The sequence below is a fragment of the Vanessa atalanta genome, chromosome 13, assembly GCF_905147765.1.
Source record: "Vanessa atalanta chromosome 13, ilVanAtal1.2, whole genome shotgun sequence".
Taxonomy (NCBI): domain Eukaryota; kingdom Metazoa; phylum Arthropoda; class Insecta; order Lepidoptera; family Nymphalidae; genus Vanessa; species Vanessa atalanta.
This window is the reverse complement of record NC_061883.1, coordinates 7,723,133-7,746,368: the sequence shown is the minus strand read 5'-3', so window position 1 is coordinate 7,746,368 and position 23,236 is coordinate 7,723,133. Positions and strand designations below refer to the sequence as shown.

The following is a 23,236-nucleotide window of genomic DNA, read 5'->3' as shown; positions in this document are numbered from 1 at the left end:
ATTAGATGGCTCCTTGATGCACAGAATAAGTAAAGTTGATAGATAAATGTATATTTATTTAATTGATTAAGTCGAGTAAATGCATTTTTTTTCTATTAAAAATCCTGTCATATGGTAAAAAAATTAAACAAAATAAATTGCTATCTTTAAAATTATTATATTATATGTATTATTAGAAATGGAGATTTTAATAATTTTATACAAATAGTTATTAAAAATTGGTTCTCATATTTTATTTTAGATGATCAAAAATATTATCAATCGTGTTATATTGTTTCACTAAATTTAATTACTCAAGAGCCTGATGTTGAATCATTATTGTTAAGCGATTAATCGGCTAGGACAGAGAGATAATTTAACTGAATAATTTCTAGAATTATCAGTATTTTCATAGATATTTTATTCTAGAATTATAGCTGGTTTATTTAGTACGAATATAATTTTATAGAAAAATAATAATTGATTATATTTTTTAGTTTAATCATAGAACGTAACAAGTGAGACAGATTTATCTGAAATTTAGTGCATACTGCGGATCGCAATCCGTGTCCGCGTCGGCAGCGGGGCTTCCAGTCGAGTCACTCGCGTGAGCTACGCTCGCACGCTACGAACTGCTACGTTACGTAGCCTCATCGTTCCTCGTACATTAGGTACACTACGCGCCCGTGTCTTACCTGTGACTGTGACGTTAACGAATCAACTAGAATTGCCAGTGAGCGGTGTAAGTGCTACATTAGAAAAGTAAAAGTGCTCGCAATACATAATACCAGAAAATAAGGTGGGTGAATATTAAATAATGAAATGAGAACAGTTACAACTCGGATGCGAGTCCAATTTGAATGTCAAGGACACAAATATTGATCAAACATGTTTTGTTCTCGTATGTTTGTTACACATAGAGCGCCTAGTTAGTTCTCTTTAAGATTGTGACCTTGACACAGAGGTACAGTTTTGTTTTACGAATTTAACGAAGGTGATATTCCAAGTAATGCGACAAAGGAAGCGGTGTTCGAACGTCGTACGAATAATTTATTAGTAAAGCTGCTCTATAATATCGGGTTGGTGGCCCAAGTGTAAATTCACTAAAACGTAGAAGGTTCATGCATCCATTACGTTAATTTGACTCGTTTCATATGCTGGGTTTTTATGGTACTATAAACAAAGATTACATTTTGAGATATAAAATGCGCTGAGAAGAGGACGCTGGAACGGTAGATAATAAAAAGTCTCATTTTTTAATTTTATTTTTGACATGAGGTTTGTAATTATAATAATGGATTTTGTGGTATACGTTTGTTCGGTTTTTATGATAATGGGCTCATTCTAGACTTTCATTTGTTCAATATTATTAATGGATAGCTTTTTGACACGATAGCGACTCTTTTAAGTAAAATACGTTTAAATTACCTCACAATTTTGACACATCAGCATAGCGGGCGATAAAAAAATTTATATGCTTATTAAATAAGTATGGGAGTAAATTTATTTTTACAATAATCTATGAAAATTTAAATCAAATTAAACATATATCAGTAGCTAGATTTTTTTTAAGGCAAATTAAGAGCCAAGTGGTCTTTAAACTGATTTGGATTCACCTCTACTTCCTATTAAATAATCTTTTTAAGCCAACGGAACAACATTATTAATTGGAAGAGGTATAAGAAGGTCAGAGGCATTGGAACATCAAAATTGGATATATTTATATTGATTTAAACATTATCAGTTACGTGTAAGAACGCAATTATGATAATCTTTAATTAAATAATCCTAAACGTATTCAGACAAAGACGAACAAGATAAGTTCGTTTTAAAATATTTTACATATTACCTAATATTATTCAAGTTATTCTTGTTTTAAACTTTTAACTAATAAATCGATGTTCATTTAGTTCGGTCGGTTAATAATAGCTTTGTAGTTTTAATTAAATATGTCAATTCAAAATGTTTCGATTTAGTTTTATTCTATTAATTAAGGTACAATACAATAACTTCTTGCGGGTTTTCAAGTTAGATTTAATATTAATTTCCTTTCATAAATTGTTACAATTAATTTGATTGCTTTCATCGTTACATTTTCATCAAAGAAAATAACGGAATCAATAATTGTTTTAAAATATAGGTCGTTTATATTTATGTTTATTACACTTAGTAGAGGCAGAACCAAAAGGCCTTTACTGCTGAATTTACATTCAGCAGTAAAGGCGTAAAAATCCGTAAAAAAGTTATATACATTTGAATGCGATAGGTGAGATGATTAGTGAGTATATAGGTGATAGTTTCACATTCAAAATAATCGCTCCATGTCATTTTTTATTTTGAAAATTGTAAACGGTTACCACCATGGTAAGTGATTACTATCGTCTATAGACATTAGCGTTTTCAGTAATATTTACCATTCCTTACATCGCCAATGTGCCACTAATCATGGGCACTAAGATATTGTCCCTTGTGCCTTTAATTACACTGGCTCACTCACTCTTCAAACTGGAACACAACAATAATAAGTATTGCTGTTTGACGGAAGAATAGATATTTGGCCTGCAAAAAGTCCCACCACCAAGTAAAATACGTACAAATCTTAATATTTTTATAAATTCTTAAACACCCTATGTACGTTCTGTTATATACGAATAGGTTATTTATTATTGATTCAGTAAATAGTAATAAAGTACGTGTCTCATCTTTTATATTTATACCCGTTGCATCTTCACTCGCAGTAAGATAAATTATTTATCAAGTAAAGACGTTCACGTCGTTTCGAGTGTAGTCAAGTACATTTTTCTTTAATTTCTTATGTATCGACATACTTATTTACTTCTCTTTAAAATGGCTTGCGGTCGCTATTTTTTTTTATATATATTTTACCGTAATATATATGAATTATAGTAATTAAAATTTGTATTGTCTTTTCGAAAAAAAATGCGAGTTTTGTTTTTGATTCAAGTTGTCTTCATTGGTCTTTTTTATATTTAATATATTTTAATAACATTTACAAAAAAGAGAAGCGATCGAACAAAGAAACGAATTTCAAACCATATTTGGAATAAAATGAGGCTGAACAAAATATTAGTCTCATTGAGAAAAGTCAATACTATAATGATGAAATAATAACATTATGAAGGTTTTAAAAATGGAAGTGTCTATTAATTGAAGATAAAGCTTGCTTTTTATCTATCAGATCTGGGACTTGGCTCAGCGCCGATACTAAACCATCAGGGATTGCCTTGCCAAATGAATCTTCAAGTACTGGGATTATTACGCAACCAAAGTGGGTATAATGAATTTAGGATACTTATTATTATTACGATATGCTATTAGTTATTAACTTAACTTTTTTTTAACTTTAAAATATTTGAAAATTTTGATTTTGAAATACTTAAATTACGAAGTTACGACGGCCAAGTTCTGTAGACATAATGGTTTTTATTCCGAACACTATTTGTTTAGATTTTAATTTCACTCGAATAGGCACTTATAGAGTCTTTTATAGCTTTTGTTTTTAACGTTTTCCCATTTCCTGGTTCTAGATTCGTTGCAGATATTCAAATGGTAGTGTTTGTCTTTATTGTTCGACTCACAATGCAAGTCGTTATACGTACAGCCAAACTAATGAAGGAAACTTCCTTTACGTGATATTTTACGCTATACCCGATATTCGGAGTGAATGGTTCATATAAAGAACTATTTTCTAGAAAAAATGTGATCTTTTATATTCTTTTGTTATTAATTATAGAATTCTATACATTTTCGTATTTATTATTGGGATTCATGAATTACGATCGATCGGTAGACGTATACAGAATAAGTCTTCAATGTAATATTGATGTTCGTATTATCTGTGATTCTGGAACTTCAAAGGATTACATTAGAGCCCGTGAATTAGATAGTGTTATGCTATTATTTATACCATTATTATAATAAAATTATATTAGTAGATATCATATTAAATGTTTGGGAATCTTAAGAAGTGTATTACATGATAATGGCGATATTAAACGGTGCGGTGTTACATATATTGTATGAAAATCAACGCTGTAATTATATTTAATTTAAATATCTAACTAAATAATTATAGGATAAAATTTTGCTCAAATATTTAAACTTTATGTTTTATGTGTTTTTCACAATGTGCTTCAAATAATACAAAAAAAATTAATAATGTTTTGGTGATAATAGTTATAATTCTGATTAAAGTCGAAACACTGTATTATTTCGCTTAAAAACATGGTGCGACTCTAATTTTTTTTTAATAAATGTAATTTAGTTACTAAAAAAGAAAAAGGTATACAAAGATATATTCAAATTAAAACTTTTCTCATAGTAAATAGTAAAAGTAATTACTCAATTGAATGGATTACTAATCGATTATTTAAACTTGCCAAGAGCTAGGAATCAAGACATAAATTATTTATTGAGTAATATTTGGTTAATAATTAATTTTATTATGTCATTCAGAAAGCTTAATATTCGATTGAGAATTGGCTAATAAAATATGTATATACTGTTGACATATGTAGTTATGTGTTAATATGGAGAAACAAAAAATTTATGCACCTAATCTAAGGACACGAAAGTCTTTTAAAACATTTTGTAGTTGATTTAATCCTTGTGCACATATAAAAATACTATTAAATACCCTCCCCAAAAAGTGCCAAAATTAATCCTTATAATTTTTTAAATAAATTGCGCTCAATTTAAATACAATGTTGTACAATTGCTGCTGTGAAGTAATACTCGTTTTATATGAATTGCTTCTTTGAAGTTCAAATAATACTCTTCATATGAAACGTTTATATCCCTTCTTTAATAAAAACATCTTCGGTAATTCCGTATAAAGTTTTCATCGTTTATATGTTAAGGGTAAATGTCAGAATATTAAAATAGATTAAGCGACTTATAACATTTTTAAAACGGAAAATTAAGCAAAACATACAAAATTAAATATAAACGTTTTGTTACATAATAGGTATATACAAGTGAATTTTAAACTAAACCTTACATAATATTCAAAAGCTTGTATATTGATTGTAAATTATATAAATATAAACCATTGTTTGTATGTCAAGTATAATATATAACTTGACATACAAACAATGGTTGACATAGCATACAGTAATTTAATAACCCTTTGACAAAATTTTGCTACAACAAAAATAATAAACTTGATCTTTGCTATCGTTACGTGGAAGGTGAGGATCATTCCACCGTATTCTAAAACGATATTGTACGACAAAACGGTAATGGTCGATGGTGACTTCAATTTATCTTCCTTTACACTCGAAGTGGGGCGCGGGTCGGCGACGAGCTTCGAAATAAAGGGTCTCTCGCATCTTCAAACTGTTCGAAGTGACAAGCACACGAACTGTCGGGTAATTGTTCAAAATACTTGCTTGGAGTTAGATGATTAAAATTAAAATTTACTTCCATTAAAACCTGACTTTCGTTTTTAATACTTGTTATATTGAATAGATTAACATCTATATAATATAATATAATATAGATAATCACACATGTTTTGAGGCTAGATTATGTGTTGAATTAATGAATGTGGATTTTTTTAAATCTCAGTAGTCGAGTAAATTGCCCTCCTGAAGGTTAATGGTCACCACCGTCTATCGACATTGACACTGTATAGAAATATTAACAGTTCCTTACATCACAATCTTGGGAGCTAAGATGTTATGTTCCTTGTGCTTGCATTCACACTGGCTCACTCACTCTTCAAACTGGGACACAACAATACTTAATATTGCGGTTTGGCGGTAGAATATCTGATGAAAAAATACCTATCTAGACGGGCTTGCACAAAACCCCACCACTAAGTTTTTCACTTTTAGTTGTTTTAGTTGGTATGTATGCTTGACAGGAAGGGTATTCGGAAACAAAAAATATTAAAAGTATCCGGGGAACATTTTGCTTGAATTCGGCAATATTTTCACGTTAAGTGCCGTCAAGTCGGCATTTGGATGAAAATTGAAAAAGTTTTATCCCCCGAAGACATAACAAGCGTTTTAAAGATATTTTACATTTATGTAAGACGGGAAGTATCGAAAACCTCGGTTATACGAACATCGACTTTTTATTGACTTATATTTAGAGACATTATTTTATGTAAATAATATGCTCATATTTATAAATGTATACTTACTTACTTTTGTATATCTTACTTACTTAGCTTAAAATTTTCTTAACACTTAAAGTTTCTATTGTAAATAATCCTACGTCGACTTCTCTCTTCTTTCCTTAAAGTTAGTCCATAAGTAAATGAAGGAGCTTCTGAAATAACATCGTTATTTAATAAGAATTTATATTAGATACCGTTTTGTATTCCAGTAGTGGTTGTGCAGACCCTACTATGCATACAGCCGGTAGACACGTTTTGCGCTATGACATACGGTACAGATATTCGAATTCATAATGCAACAACTACAACACTCAATTAATAAACGTTGATCTAATGACAAACACATATATTTATTTATTTTACACAAAACATTATTATGAAACAAATAAATATATTTGTATGATATTATTATAGAAATATATTATTTAATCAAAATGAAAGTTTATTTATTTAAATTATTTATGTTTCTAAAATAAAACTTATAAAACTTAAAAGTATAGAATTTAATCCATTTTAATTAATTAAAATTTTCATACAAACATATCTAACGCTGCTTTATATTGTAGGATACTTGAAACTCTCACGGACCTATAGCAAAGGGTTCAAAGCACTCTTACTGTAATTAATTTGTTATGTATATTATCATTTACTCGCTGTTATTCAAAGTTTACTTTCATATAACACACGATACACTTGTTTAACATGTATATATTTTAAATGTCGTTATAGTCTGGTAAAACATACTTGTCAATGTGTTTCTTAGGTTTATAAATACACTATATAGTCATATAAATGATGAGTTGCTAAAACAATCAATTTATATTTTCTTCTTAGTATAATATTTAATGTTCAATTAATTTGCCGAAAACTTATCCGATTTAAATAGGTAGTATATTCAAAGGAATCATCATCCTCCTGCCCTTATCCCAATTTTACTTGAGGTCGGCGCAGAATGTCTTCTTCTTCCACACTTCTCTGTCGGACGTCATTTCACAAGTAACATTATTTCTAACCATATCCTCATTCACACAACACGTATTTGATATGAAGTTATATTTAATTTCACGTTATGTATACATCAAATGTATAATTACATAAATATTTATTATTAAATAATAATACCATAAAAATATAAAGGCAAGTTTAACTTTAAAGTCTTCATAGTTAGTGATTAAAACAATAATAGCTTATTATGTGTGGATAATACTATTGATGTAACGGTACGCAATTATGACGATGACGGGCGCAAATTGAGCTAAATTTACAATTTTAGATATTAAATACCATCAGTCGGTTAATTTGCTTTCATAATCGCAGAAATTGCTTTGTAATGCCAATTATATTTGCCTGTTTTGTTTGATTAGAGTAATTAATTATAATAGAGATAAAAGTGGGATTTCAGAGGAGATAGTCATAGATAAATATTTATATATACTATTTACATTTTTTATTTTTATCATTAGCAAAACAAAATACATTATAAGAATTAATGAAATGCGATACATATATTTTCCTTTACTTGCTTGATGTAGCAGCAACCACTCTGTCAGTTGAAGTGATCTTGATACGGTTTTCACGAAAACTCGGAAAGTCTTTTAAGCAATATAATTCAGTATTTTTTTTAAATTACCGGCAAAATAAAGATACGAATCTTCCTACGAAGAAGAAGAGTATGCACAAATATCGTAACAAAACCTTCTTTTATTATAAAACTACATACAATTATTGAAGCCGGAACCTCCTTACCTTTGTATTTTAACATATTTTAAATTATTTTCATAAATAGGAATTTTATACTGCGCATTCGAAATGCAAATATTTCTTACATAAGACGTATGTAGGTAGAATTACGGAACTAACTACTTTGTACCAATTGAAACACGTATTGTTCACTAAATTGTTCCTGAACGCCCGCATCTCTTTCAATGCCGATAATCTATATACAATGCACATTTGCCTTTTATCAATATATAAATAACTATATAAAATATAACTTTATTGTTGAAGATTATATATACAATGAAAATAGGAATAATTTATAATTATAATTTCTAAAAACATCATCTACAATATTTTATTATAATTTTAATTAGAAGTTTAAAAATATTTTTACATCAAGAAACCAATAAAAAATATTTATTTAAAAAAATATTTCAGTTGTTAATCTTTTTTTTTCTGCTAACATTGTCATGTTTCATCTGTGGAACGAAGTATTTCGTGTAAGAGGTGCAATTTTGTAGGCTTACGTGGTTGACCTAGTTTGTCTGTTTCATGTCAGCTTATTACTAAGTAGATAGAAATTTTAATAGCTTTTAAATTTATTAGTATTTAAAATTTTCAGAGAAAAATCTTACATGTAAGAAAAAGCATAATATTATAACTACAAGCTTCTCAAGAAAGAGAGTTGAATTTTTTATTTTAGCTTAGTTCTAAAGACAATACATTTTTATGGTAAGCATGACCTGTTTCTTCACCCAAAATTGGCTTCAGGTGAAAGAAATCCTAAATAGTCAATATTATCCACATATTTTTCTAAAAAAATGCTTGTTTTTTATATATATTATATGTATATTTTATATACTAGCTACTGGTCCTGGCTTCGCACGGATAGAATAAAGGTCTACATAATATATTTAAACGTTAAAAGGGTTGAAATATGATGGTGATTAAAGTTGAAACTGTTTGTATATTATGTTTAAAAATATATACATCTCTATTAATCGGTCGGCATACTTTTTCCTACAACTTCAACAATCATTATATTTCAGTCCATTTCTATAAAATTATAATGAATTGTACACCTAATCTAAACCTTCCTCGTAAAAAACTTCGACCTAAAACTTCGACTGTTGGTAAAAACCTTATTATAATCCATATAGTAGTTTTGAGTTACTACGTACAAACGTCGGTAGGATCTTATTTTATAATATGATATAGTTATATGTATATTTATTTTACTATTAATATATTTTAATGTTACTTTTGGGTAACGCTAAGTACAGTTAGAATAAATTGGTCGCCGTTCAATGGTTTGGATTATCTTATGTATAGATCGATACGCGTCAAATATATTGGAAGTGACATTTTAAACACTCATTGATGGTGGTCCGCGTTTTGTCGTCGAATGGTCGTTGTAAGCGACGACCGCCCTGACCCGCCGGTGATCAATAAATAGGGTTGCCACTATTATTAAGCTTGTTAATACGTCAATTCGATAAATTTTAATGCATGTAAATTTCAAGTCTACATAGGGATTTTGATATTAAAATCTTAATTTTGGAAAGAACAATATTTACCTTTTCTTTTATGACGTCCTGTGTAAGTATTATTTGCATTGATTTATTTTTATTTCATCTGTAAATTCTACAAACTTAACTTAACAATCTGAGAACATTCCAAGAAATTCCTCGCAATTTGTATATTGTATTGTTTTTCAAATTTTTGCAAATAATAGTTAGTATATCTGTACATTTTTATAATAAATTATGTGCTTATTTATCTTTTCAGATGGTAATTGATTTTGAGAATAACGTAATCCATAAAAAATCATGGTGCATGTTGTTGAGATTGAAAGTAATGCTTTAAACGGCAGGATTAAATTCCAAGGGTGTCCTGGTGTAAGTGTTATGAATGTAAGCGGATTAAGCATGAACATATCGTTTTAGTTTCATATTTCCGTCCGCTCAGCAAGTGACTTTACGAATAGAGGCATTAAAAGTTTATATGAGGAAACTTCGTGTTGCAATTTCGATAATACTATTACTTAGGCAACTTAATTGTAAAAGATGCATTACTATTTTTATCATACGGTAGTGTAGATTTTTATATAAGAGATTAATATAACAATCATATAAATTATTGAAAATTAATAATGATTTTTTTTTAATTTTATGTAATCCTTGCTCGCATCTATACAGCCTAATTTGACACAATTGTTATTACACCTTACTGAACGCTTTACGGCTTACACGTGTACATTACACATACATTTTTCTTATAAAAATATCATGAAGTATAAGTTAAATATAAATATTTTAATTGATGTGATATAAATGGATATTTATATGATGTATATGAATAAGGAAATGCTCAAAATATTCTTCAAATAATATTGTGATATCGAACGTAGCGTTCTTGTTTTAAGGTTTACCTTTCACCGGAAATAATACCTACTGAATTTTCGACATTGACTTTATCTCATATTTATTTATAAAATAAAATAAATTTATTATATTGTTTGTATTCTTATTTATAAATCTAAAATGTTCTCTCAATGTGGTAATTTGTATTTTATATTGGATTAATTAAAAGTAATCAACACTTTTTTTTTCATTAAAATTTAATTCCTCGAGTTCATCCCTACGAGGTGTTTGGCGTTTGATTTATTAGATTAGAGTTGGAATGGAGCAGCGAGTCCGACAATTGTGCGGTAGCTGGTCGTATTGTCACGCTCATCCGTCATCATTCATGCACTATTTTTAGAATAGTCATATAAGTCTTTACAAAATGGAATCACGAACGGTCAATTATTATCTTTCTATGTATATCAATAGTATATAATGCAAAGTAAAATATATAATAAATAAATAAAAGAGGATTTTGTGATATATTAGTGACGCGATGCTTCCTTTAAAATATTTCCATCGAATTATTTATTCTATGAATACCTTTATGTTTAAAGGAATAATCAATATTGTCTTACATGTTTTAGAGAATAGACAAACGTGCCACAGGGTTTGTTTTTTCCTCAAGCGATAAATTAACTGGAAGTACTTATAGAATTAAAGTCGGCAATAATCGGTATTAAGTTCATGTGGCAATTTTATATCAATACGAATTTCTTAAATTTCTAAGGTATCTCTAATCTAATTTAATCAGTAATATATATATTGTATCTTTCGTATTTACACTATCCTATCTATTTAGTCTTACTACTCATGATGAAGATTGTCTGTAAGAGATTGCTTAAAGTAATTGGACGCTTGAGCATGACAAAGTTTATTCGAGTTTAACTTATTGATATTGCGTGTATTCTCTTACTTTACTCTTCGTTGTTCTGGCTTTTATCGTTATATTTTAAAAACAAGCATTTCTTATGATGTTAATTCGGTTTCAACTCTACGGTGACTTTAAATCCCGTTCAATAGGTTCTGTGTGAAGGTGTGAAGGTTATACTGACAGACAGATGGATTTTTCAAAATCCATGTTTTATTAACTTATCGACATTAAGTTTTTTTTTGGCAGAAGCCTAATTGCCATTTAGTATATTATATTATTGAATAAAAAAAACGATACGTACGATTGTAACAAAAAATAATAAGACTAAACGCACGGACAATAAGTATTTGTAGTTTGTAGGAAAAAGTTAAGAACATTCATCACAATTAACTTCTTTTTTTTTTAGCATTAGCAGCCCGTAAATGTCCCACTGCTGGGATAAAGGCCTCCTCTCCCTTTGAGGAGAAGGTTTTGGAGCATATTCCACCAAGCTGCTCCAATGCGGGTTGGCGGAATACACATGTGGCAGAATTTCGTTGAAATTAGACACATGCAGGTTTCCTCACGATGTTTTCCTTCACCGCCGAGCACGAGATGAATTATAAACACAAATTAAGCACATGAAATTTCAGTGGTACCTGCATGGGTTTGAACCCGAAATCATCGGTTAAGATGCACGCGTTCTATCCACTGGGCCATCTCGGCTCATTAATTAACTTCTAACAAACAACTTCTAATACTTAAAACAGCTAGAGTTAAAATAATTTCAACTTACTTTTGAAACACATCACATTAAAAACAATCTGATATCTAAAGCTAGTATTGCAAGTGTAATGAAAGGGGTGCAGTAATATCGTAGGGTGCGGGCGAGCAATCGATACGCACCCCGGTCTAATGCACCCCCAGCACCGGCACTAGGCAATGCAAGGGAAGATAAACTGGGTCGACATGTATGTATTTATTAAAAAAATATGTTGATAGAATACATTTTTTTTAGAATCTGTATTGCATTTCCAGTATTTTATTCCAATTTCATTTATTCATTCATTACATTTTTGATAAAATGAAAATGTTATTTGTAAATATGTTTCTTTTGATTTGAAATATAAAAAAAAGTAAAAATTACAATGCGACTTTCAAGCGAAGCGAAGTGATTTAATCCATTTAGAATTTTGATCATAAGTAAAAAAGTACACATATATTAAACATATACAATTAGATATTATGTATTTTGTAACTAGCCCGCACAGGTCAGTTATTCTTAAAAAATAGGATGCTGAATAAAACTAGAAGCATTTAAGATTCGAATTAGATTAATATGCAGGATTACAGAAGCTGGCAACATGCCAGGCTAATGCTATGAAGAATAAATGTTATTTCAACAGCAGAAGTGTTAATGACCAAAAAACAATTTGTTTAAAACCACTTTATGTCAAGTGGTTCTGCGGTTAAAGGGGGGTATTGTAATTGTTACAGTTTTAATGCCACCTTTTTACCGATGTGATGTTCACCACAAGACCACAAATTGCAGTCTCCTATTTTTTTAAATAATATATGCAAACTGATAGATTTCATTAGTATTTTAATTGTAAATGCTTCGAAAATTAAATCTTATTCAAATACTAGACGCAGGTTGGTTTATCCTTAAACATAATAAAATCGTTGTCATTGTCTTTTTGTTCCTAATTGTCACGTGACGTTTTAAGTTTAAACTATTAAATATAGTGTACTAGATGGAACTAGAATTATTGTTTATTTTTCGAACAATCATGTTGAAAATATGATGTGATATTGAAATACGATCCGTGCCTTTGGTGTATTTTTTGTATTAATTGGATTTTCTTTGTGATGAGTCTGCGTATTTTTATTTCCAGACAGCATTACAATGAATAATTAATTGTATTATAATAGGCACATTTATGAATATATTTTACACAGATTCATAAAGGAGGATTTATGATTTATTATTTTAAATTCTAATTTTTTTTTATGTATTCTTTCCACTGTAAGAACAGTTTGATTGTTTATATATTCATACTCCAATGAATCATCCGATATTTGTCAGTGTTTTGGCAAGACATCATAGGAAATGTTATAAAGGAACAATTTTCTACAAAAGTTTGTCCGCGATGATTCCCATGTCCTTTAAAATATTTCGCAAAGCTTTGAATGCAAAATAAGCCAGTATTGCATTTGAGTTGTTCAAAGCGGATCTCGACATAGTTTGCTCGATTTTTCTGAAAATATTTATTTATATTTTATATGTCTCTTTCGTTTTACATCATTTACAGAATAAGATAACCGTTAACATATTTAATAAAAATGTAATGATTTCAGTCCATTAAAAGTTGTTCGAAATAAATTCTAGCAATAATAAGTAGTTAAGTGAATTGAGGTTGCAGACATTTTCGTTATCAAGTAATATTTTAAACTAGAATTTATTATTTGATATAAGTAATTAAACGATCGCATGTTCAAATATGTTCTATAGAAACCGAGTTGTGGGCAAAGTATTCCCTTCTCAAAGGCTATCGTGCTAAAAGAACGATGTCATAACATTATGTCGACGTCGGAGCCTTGCATTTATAGTATGGTTTTATATAATACATATAAATAAATAGTTATATAAACTTTTTAAATTCAGAAATACAATTTCATTATACAGATAGATAATTTTAGAATATTATTTAAATTTTTTATTGCGTATAAAATACTTTTATACTCGATCCCATTGATATTTTATCTTTCAACATCGACTATGTAAATACAACTAGTACCGACGTAGTTCCTTACACAGCACACAATATTGTACAGCATTTGCCCTTGTTTGCTCAGCGCACTGGGCGAAGCTTTTCCACTCTATTATAGGCGACAAAGAACATGACTACAATGCATTTGAGATTCAAATTGTATAAATTCAATATACATCGAGGTCTTGAAGTAAAATGGAGTGCAGCTTTGACAAAAATGACAAAGCTAATAACATATGGGTTTGCGTAATGATTTTGCTAGAAAAACAATATAAAAACGTTATCGTTTATAAACAAAGTATAAAAGAAAATTGTACAACAGCGGAAAATCGATTTCCCGTGTGTCTAGACCTATTCCCGACATCAAAATCGTGTTATAAGTCCCACCGAGTGCGGTGTAAAAATATTTCATGGATTCTTTCATTACATCGCGGGGAGTATTGAGCAATATAAATGGGTTGAGATTGTATAAATTCGAAGCGCCTAAAGGCAGGCAACCCGTGTCAACGAACGAAAATTTCCTAAACAAACAGAAATACCTGTCATGGATATATTTTGTGAAATAAACAAACGTTGTATACGACAAACTATGTTCGGTTGTTTACGATATATTATGGGCATATATTATAAAAACTGTATAACAAAATCCAAGTTACCAAGCACTGAGTAAATTTATACTAATCAATAAGGGATAAGCCTTAGTTTCAGAATTTATTTAATATAAATAAAACCTCAGTAATTACATTGAATCATTTATAATTTTGTCATTAAAACATAAATTTTACTAATATAAATAACTATAATTGTTATTCTTTTGAATAATCGTATTATGAATATTACGCCTAGAAATAGCTAGTATTTTTTTCGACGTACTACATCAACTAACCAGGACTCATTCAATTGATGCTATGGTACTAGAAAGTCCAACACAATGACGCGCACATCAACGTTGAAAGCGTTAAAGCAGTTAATGCATACGTGTATATTCTACAGGACAAGTGGTCGGACATACATTGAGAACATTATAAAAGGAACTGTGCGGACGAGTTTATCTCATACTTGTCTGGACAGGACATGTTCCGCGCTGATAACGCTCAATGTGAAACTTGTTAGTGTTCCAGTATCACGTTACTGATAAAAATGTTATGAAAGTAACTACGTCATTGAATTTATCTTTCATCTGAATTCATAAATCTGTAACTTTGTTGTATAGTTTTAAAGATTACATTGACTTATTATAAGTTTAAGGAATAATTGATAATTTGTTAAAGTGATATTATGTTACGGAGGTTCATATTATTTGTATGAAGTATGCAGTTCATTCGAGTTATATGCTGCATTGCATTGGTCCTTTAGAAGTATAAATCAGTCCTTGTAACCCAAATGTGCAAATAACTAGCCTTGTGGAATGAGCGTGGCTCTCAACTTTTAGACCGGAACATAGCAATATCGCTGTTTGTTTTAGAAAAGCTGATGAGTACGCGGTGCGGTGAAACTAATTCTTGGACAGTATTGCTCATGTTTGCGTTGTTTACACAATTTTCACTTTCGCTCTAAAATCTGAGAAATAATTGAATGAGATTTTTTATACCGTTTGCTTATAATTAGAACTATAATAGAATAATATGCAATAGCATTTTTCATCCAAAAATAATATTAGATATTTTTATAAAAATAAACGCTAACATTCTTTAATATAGATATTTTTTTAATGTACATCATAGAAATAACAGTTATCGTATTAAAATATATACGTTAAATTTAATGTAAAAGAAGCATGTTTATCTTTATTACATTATATTGAATAAAAGTTCTTTGATCAGCTTCAAATGAAATTAGTTAGTTTTATTATATTTATACAACCGTTCAGTTCAGTTCAAAGTAATATTTCAATAATAATATTAAGATAACGTATATCAAAACAGTACAGATATCGTAAAGATATTTTTTAGTATTTTATCATTGCTCACAATAACAGTTGTAAAATATGCGCGTTCGAAAACCATCTCGTTTACATCAAGATCTTATTGGCATTATTACTAAAGTTGCCGATATTACTAACATTAAAGAAATTGAATATTTGTTTGAATTTGGAACAGATGATATAGATTGCTTTCTTGGTGGACTACATAAAGTCATCATTAAGGGAATAAGGGATGGTGCTAAAGTTAAAATAAATGTGTTAATAAAATGGCATTCCAAACCTTCAGATCGCATATGTTTTAGAGCGGCCTATCAAAGAGAATGCGTCTTTTACCAATATATAGCACCAAAGATGTTAGAACTTCAGCGAAGTTATAATATAATTGAAGGCCTAAAACTAAAGTTCCCAAGCTGTATATTTGCAAATATGGAATACGATAAAGAAACTATCGTAACAAATATGGCCACTGAATTCAAACTATTGGACAGATTTTATAAAATGGATTTCAATCACTCATCGCTGGTTTTGAAGAATCTTGCAAAATTCCATGGCCTGTCATTTGCTTTAGAAAATTTGTCACCTAAGGTGTTTGAAAGTATACGAGATTTGTGTAGTAAGGATGTTCAATACGCCGATCCTGATGCTATACCAAAATCTCTAGTAGAATATTTTAAAGAGTCTTTAAGTGTTATAACCAATATTGAAGCCAAAGTAAAACTCGAAGGATTGTCGCCATATATTTTGGAGCTATTAAATAAATGTGCTGCACCAGTTTTAAATTATAGTGCAATTTGTCACGCGGACTGTTGGAATAATAATATCTTGTTTAAATATCAGGTAATTAACTCTAAGTAATTACTCTTTAGTTATACAATAAATTTTAATTAAACTATTTTAAGGCTAGTTTTAAAATTGTGACGATTCGAATGTTCAAAACATAAGATGAACATTTTTATGTAATGAAAGCAATGACATTCGTAATCGGAAAAATTATATAGTAATAATAGTTATTTATGAACAAAAGTAGCATAAATTTATTTGCATAGAAAAAAGAAAACTGTTCTGAAACTTTTTCACGATGAAAATTTGAATTGGCTGACTTCTCTTTTTATTGTCTCGTTTTCAATTACAGGGGAAGAGACCAGTCGATGTTCTTTTTGTGGATTATCAGTTAGTCCGCTATGCTTCACCGGTGACGGACATTTCGTACTATTTATATATGAGTGCGGATCAAGAAATACTTTCCAATCACTACAATCAACTTCTTGATATATACTATGGAACTTTATCGGCCGTATTGCGTCAGTGTAATTTAGACGTGGAGGATATTTATCCTAAGAGAATTCTGCAAAAACATTTAATTGAATATTCGGTATTAGGATTAATAGAAGCATTGATATCAATGAAGATAATAACGGCACAAACTGAAGAGGCTTTAAAAATGACTGAACTGAAATATTGTTGATAACTAGACTTCGAACTAGAAAGACGTGTTACAAGCTTCTCTCATTTAAAATTACTTAACTCTTAAAAAAGTGGAAATAGTGATTCAAATCAATAATCCTTACATTAAATAAATCTTTAAACAGTGTTTCCAAGAAAAATATAAACGTTTTGTCCATGCGCAAGGTGCTAAATAATAAAAATATAAAGTGGTTTGCTGGATACAATTGAGTGCAGTGATATTTTTTAAACCATCTACCCACTACCTACTACAATTTATTATACATCACGCCAATACAGTACGAGAAATTTAACATATAAGTCATACACTCGCTGGTGTCATGGACACTGCGCGGAAGTAAAGTCGAAGCTCGCGGTGAACCGAGTTCGATTCTCAGCAAAACTACAAATTTTGTATTTTTACAAATTATAAATTTGTTAATACTGGTAGACATAAGCGCCAAAATGGTATTTCTATGTAAGATATGCAATATCAATGTCGCAGTTACTCAAAAAAGAATTAAATGTACGGTATGTTCGCAGTACTATCATACCGATTGTATCAAAACGATTAAAGATCTTACAGCAACAAGAGCGCAATGGAAGTGTTCATCATGTCTGGAACCGCAGAAAAAATATGCTTTAAGCAACACTAATAATTCAGATTTAGAAGTTAAAAAAACTAGAAAGCAACAATTAGACACAGATGAAAATAATCGTCCTATGTCCACAGCAACGTCACGATCACCTTCCTACTCTTCTCCAGTAGATAATGCAGGTCAACCATTAGTCACTCCAGAAAAAAACAGTCCATCTGAATTTTTGGTACACTGCGAATCAATTATTGAGGAACGTTTGAAGCCAATGGTACAAACAATTGTGAATCAGCTAAAGCAATCGCTTATGGAAGAAATACGAAAGGAATTAACCGTCGAGTTTAAAAGCTTAGAAGATTCACAAAATAAATTGCGTATGGAATACGATATATTAGAGAAAAAATATAGTGAACTAGAATCATTGGCGCTTAAATCAGAGAGCGAACTCTCAGACTTGAAAGCACAAATAAATAAACAACAGCAGTGGTCACGAATGACAAATATAGAAGTAATGGGCCTGCCAGAAACGAAAGGAGAATCGCCGATTAATATCATTGTAAATATTGCAAAGCATGCCGGAGTCAATGTCAAACCTGAAGAGATTGAATTCGCAAATCGAGTGCAGCCGATGCAGCAAAAATCGGGTAGACCCAAATCACTCGTGGCCAAATTAAAAAGTCGCGACTTAAAGGATTCGATTCTATCAGGATTAAGAAAATGCAGGGGTATCAATACGAGTCACATAGGATTGAATGGCCCACCTCGAAACTTTTTCGTCAACGAACACCTAACGCCCATGAACAAAGAGCTTTTCAGAAAAACAAAAATACGCGCATCAGAAAAGGCTTATAAATTTGTCTGGATAAGAAATTGCAATATTTTTTTAAGAAAAAACGAAGAAGCCCCTGCAATAAACATAAACTCCGAAAAGGATCTAAGGAAAATTATGTAGATTTTAATTATAATAACTTAATATTGAAATCTTCTTATTGTGTGGATATTGTAAACTTTATACTAAATTTTCAAAGTTATGAACTTAGACTACTTATTTTAGTTGATGTGGCGAGGTGGGATTCAATACAAAAAATACATGTCATACTTACACTTACATATAATTTACTAAGCTACACTACACTAAAACAATCTACACAATTACTTATACTATACTTATTTACTTTTAATCAAATCAATTGTATAGCTGGACAACTTTTATTAAAATCACAACAAATACGAGTAATATGTCTAGTAAAAACTTTTAATTTACATTTACAAATTGATAATACTATTTCCTATTTTATCACATTTTTAGAATCATGCAACAATATTTTAAATTTAAACGTCACCATTAATGTTAATTTCAATTATAATTTATTCATATACTTAAGCTTTCCTTTAAATTGCCTATATAAATGATTAATGCTTTACAACTATTTTATCAGAATGTCCGTGGATTGCGAACCAAAACTGAAGAATTTCGTTCAAATATATTAATCAACGATTACGACATCATTCTAATAACCGAAACTTGGCTTACTGATGGCTTTTATGTCAGAGAACTGTGCGATGACAGATATGACGTTTTTCGTACGGATCGAAATATTAGCACATCGGCCAAAAATACTGGAGGTGGAGTTATGATATGCGCCAAGACCATATTACAGCCTCAAGGAAGACCAGAGTGGAGTTCGCCCGGTGTTGAATCAGTTTGGATAACACTCCCTAAAAACGTCATGAAGCACAATCAAAGTTTACATATCGGAGTATTTTATATACCACCAGATATTGATCAAATTAAACGTATTGAGACAGTAACTACTTTTTTGTCATCCATGTTAATACACTTACCTGAAGATTACTTTATAATAGTGGGTGATTTTAATCTTCCCCACATTGACTGGAAGGGTACAGGGCCATTGCACCTTAATCGTGGATCATCATTGTTACAGACCGTATCAACTAATTTTATTGAAACCTGCAGTGGTTTTAACTTGACACAATTTAACAAAATATCAAATTGTAGTAACAACATTTTGGACTTAGTTTTTGGAAATACTTATCTAGATGTTCAAAGGTCGAATCAAAACTTAGTTGCTGAAGATAAATATCACCCCAGTCTCGAAATTGATGCCTCAGATTTTCTATTAAGAGAACTTAATGTACCTCCTTTAAGTAAATTGAATTTCCAAAAAGCGGATTTTTATGCTATTAATGATACTCTCATTAAGTTAGACTGGCAATCTATTCTAAACGGTAATTCTATTGATGACATAGTTAACAACTTCTATACCGTTATTAACAAAATAATAGACGAACATGTACCAAATACCACAGGCAAATATCTTAACCACTACCCCATTTGGTATAGCAAATCCCTAATACATATAATTCGAGACAAACTTAAAGCTCATGCACGTTGGAAATCATCTAAAAATCCACGTGATTATGATGAATTTTCGCTATTACGATTCAGACAAAAAAAAGTTCAAAATAAGTATTATAAGCAATTTCAAACAAAAATGCAGGAAAAAATTAAAAAGGATCCAACACGATTATGGTGGTACCAAAAATACTTACGAAACTGTAAGAATAGCTATCCGAGCTCTCTTTCCTTAGGAGATCGTCAATTCAATAATCCTACAGAAATATGCACGGGATTCTGTGAGTTCTTCGAAAGTGTTTTCGCCAAGCGTAATAGTAATGCTTACAGCACACATATCCAAGAGCCTAATACAAATGATATTATTTGTAACCTCAACATTGACAAAGAATTAGTTTATAAAATACTTAAAGACCTGGATATAAAAAAAGGAGCAGGAAGTGACAGAATCCCAGCCATATTTTACAGTAAATGTGCTAAAGCATTAGCAGAGTCACTGTCAATAATATATAATAAGTCTGTCAACGTATTTAGCGCTTTTCCAACGAAATGGAAGGAAGCACTAATCATACCAATCCATAAATCAGGACCAAGGAATAAAATAGAAAATTATAGACCCATTTCCATATTAAATACAATAAGTAAAATCTTTGAAAGAGTTGTTTATAAGGCGATCGTACCTATTATCCATAACTCAATACCCGTACAACAACATGGCTTTATGGAAAAACGATCAACAGTAACAAACTTATCACTATTTACTAATTTTGTTTACATGGCAATGGACAATAGAGAGCAAGTAGATGTAATATACACCGACTTTCAAAAGGCGTTTGACAGAGTAGACCATGATATACTAATGCAAAAGCTTCAAGAACTTGGAATCAAAGGTGACTTGCATAGGTGGTTTTGTTCCTATATATCAAAAAGGCAGCAAGCAGTTGTTATAGGTAGTGCTCGTAGTGACTTCATATACGCAACTTCAGGGGTCCCACAGGGATCACTATTAGGTCCGTTACTGTATAACGTATACTTGTATGATATATTTAATTGTTTTAAGCACTCCCGTTTTTTACTATTTGCAGATGATAAAAAAATTTATAAAGTAATAAGTAGCACATCTGACTGCATTGAATTGCAACGTGACCTTGATAATCTTTCACATTACTACGAAAAAAATAAAATAACGATTAATATTAAAAAAACAGTAAAAATAACATTTTCTAGGAAGTATAAAAATATTGAATATAACTATAATATTGATAACAAGCCGATACAAGAAGTTAAATCAGTGCGTGACCTTGGTATTCAATTAGACTCTAAATTATTGATGGCAGAGCATATAGAACTCATTACTGATAAGGCATATAAGCAATTAGGCTATATTAAACGTATATGTCAATCTTTTAATAATATTGAATGCATAAAAATCTTATATTTTACTTATGTACGTTGTATTCTAGAATACGGTTGTAGCATATGGTCTCCGAATTATTTAACTTACAAAGAAAAACTGGAGAGAATACAAAAAAAGTTCATCAGATTTCTTTGCTTCAAGGACTTTAAAGAATTTAACGATTATGTTGATATATGTAAACAATATAATATTGAAACATTAGAAACGAGACGACGACATTACGATATGTATATGCTACATGCAATAATAACCGGAGATATAGATTGCAACGATTTATTGAGCGTTTTGTACTTTAGAGTTCCTAATCGCCGCACACGTCACACAGCACTATTCCACATGCCTGAGCTAAACACTAATTATGCACACAACTCTGTCCTTAATCGCATGGTCCACACATACAATTCAAAATACTCAGAAATAGATCTGTTCAGCATGTCAAAACTAGCTTTTAAAAAAGCTATAATTAAAAAAGATAAAAATTCATTATAACACACACACACACACACACACACACACACACACACGCGCGCGCGCTCGCGCACGCACGCACACACACACAGACACCCACCCGTAAACAGTTTTACTTTTACTACCGTCTTCTAGTTATAAATATGTTTAAGTTACCTGTGTAATCCTATTTTGGTTTTAATTATATGTTATATAATAGTCAATATATCAACTTACGTATAAAAACTGTTGGATTACCAAATAAATAAATAAATAAATAAATAAATAAATAAATTCGTCTGATGAGCCATATCAGTGTGAAAGCGAGAATCAGGCAATATACGTGGAGAGAATAAATGAAGTTGTCAACGACTACTTCGGAAGAGGCTATTCAATAGACGCATTATTAAATCAATGACTGAAACGGTACCATTGTTGTAGTCTTAAATGTTTTATATTTCTTTGAAACCACTTATTTATTTACAGTAACATAAATATGAGAAATCTGATAATAGTTTAGACCGTTTATGACACTACAATTATTATAATTAAAATTACGCTTCATTACTGAAGGCAATCATTATTGCAATTATGTAGTATATAAAAATAATATAAATATATGAAAGCAATAATTATTATTATAAGTATGAGTTTGACAAGTTAGAGTTTGTAATATGCAATACCCGAATACATTTCGTTAAATATATTCGCTTACGTGATGGGTTGCAGACGCTGTTTATGTTATTAGGGTTTGTTTCGGAATGTAACTGAATTTTTGGTACTAGTTTATTTTCGGTATGTACCGTAATAAACTACTACAATGTACTCTCAGGTCCGTCTTCAGACCCACTGTATATTTTATTCAGTATACTTTCAAATGAAAATAACACTATTATAAAGTTATTAAATATATTTGTATTGACATAACCTAAGAGCAATTAGACTTATGTTTTCTTAATAAATAAAGTAGACTAACAGCTTGTATAAGTCGTATCGTGTAATGCCTTTTTTTTGGGAAAGGAAGTGGATAAAAATGTGGCAGATCATCAGATCCGACACATACCTGGCGAGCAAAAGATTACTTATTATATATGAGCGATTAATATAAACTCTCTGTTTTGTGTTTATTTCTGTTTCCAAATGATCTCCGCTCCAAAATT

At 30.2% G+C, this 23,236-nt stretch overlaps 1 protein-coding gene across 6 annotated transcripts in view; it reads left to right on the top strand.

Moving 5' to 3' along the window:
* The first annotated feature begins 596 nt into the window (after positions 1 to 596).
* LOC125068402 (kazrin) overlaps positions 597 to 23,236 on the top strand; it is a 92,975-nt gene continuing 70,335 nt past the window's right edge. For all 6 annotated transcript variants that reach the window (XM_047677505.1, XM_047677504.1, XM_047677506.1 and 3 more), the window contains exon 1: positions 597 to 778. The gene's annotated coding sequence lies outside the window, so the exon portion shown is untranslated. The remainder of the gene's footprint in view (positions 779 to 23,236) is intronic.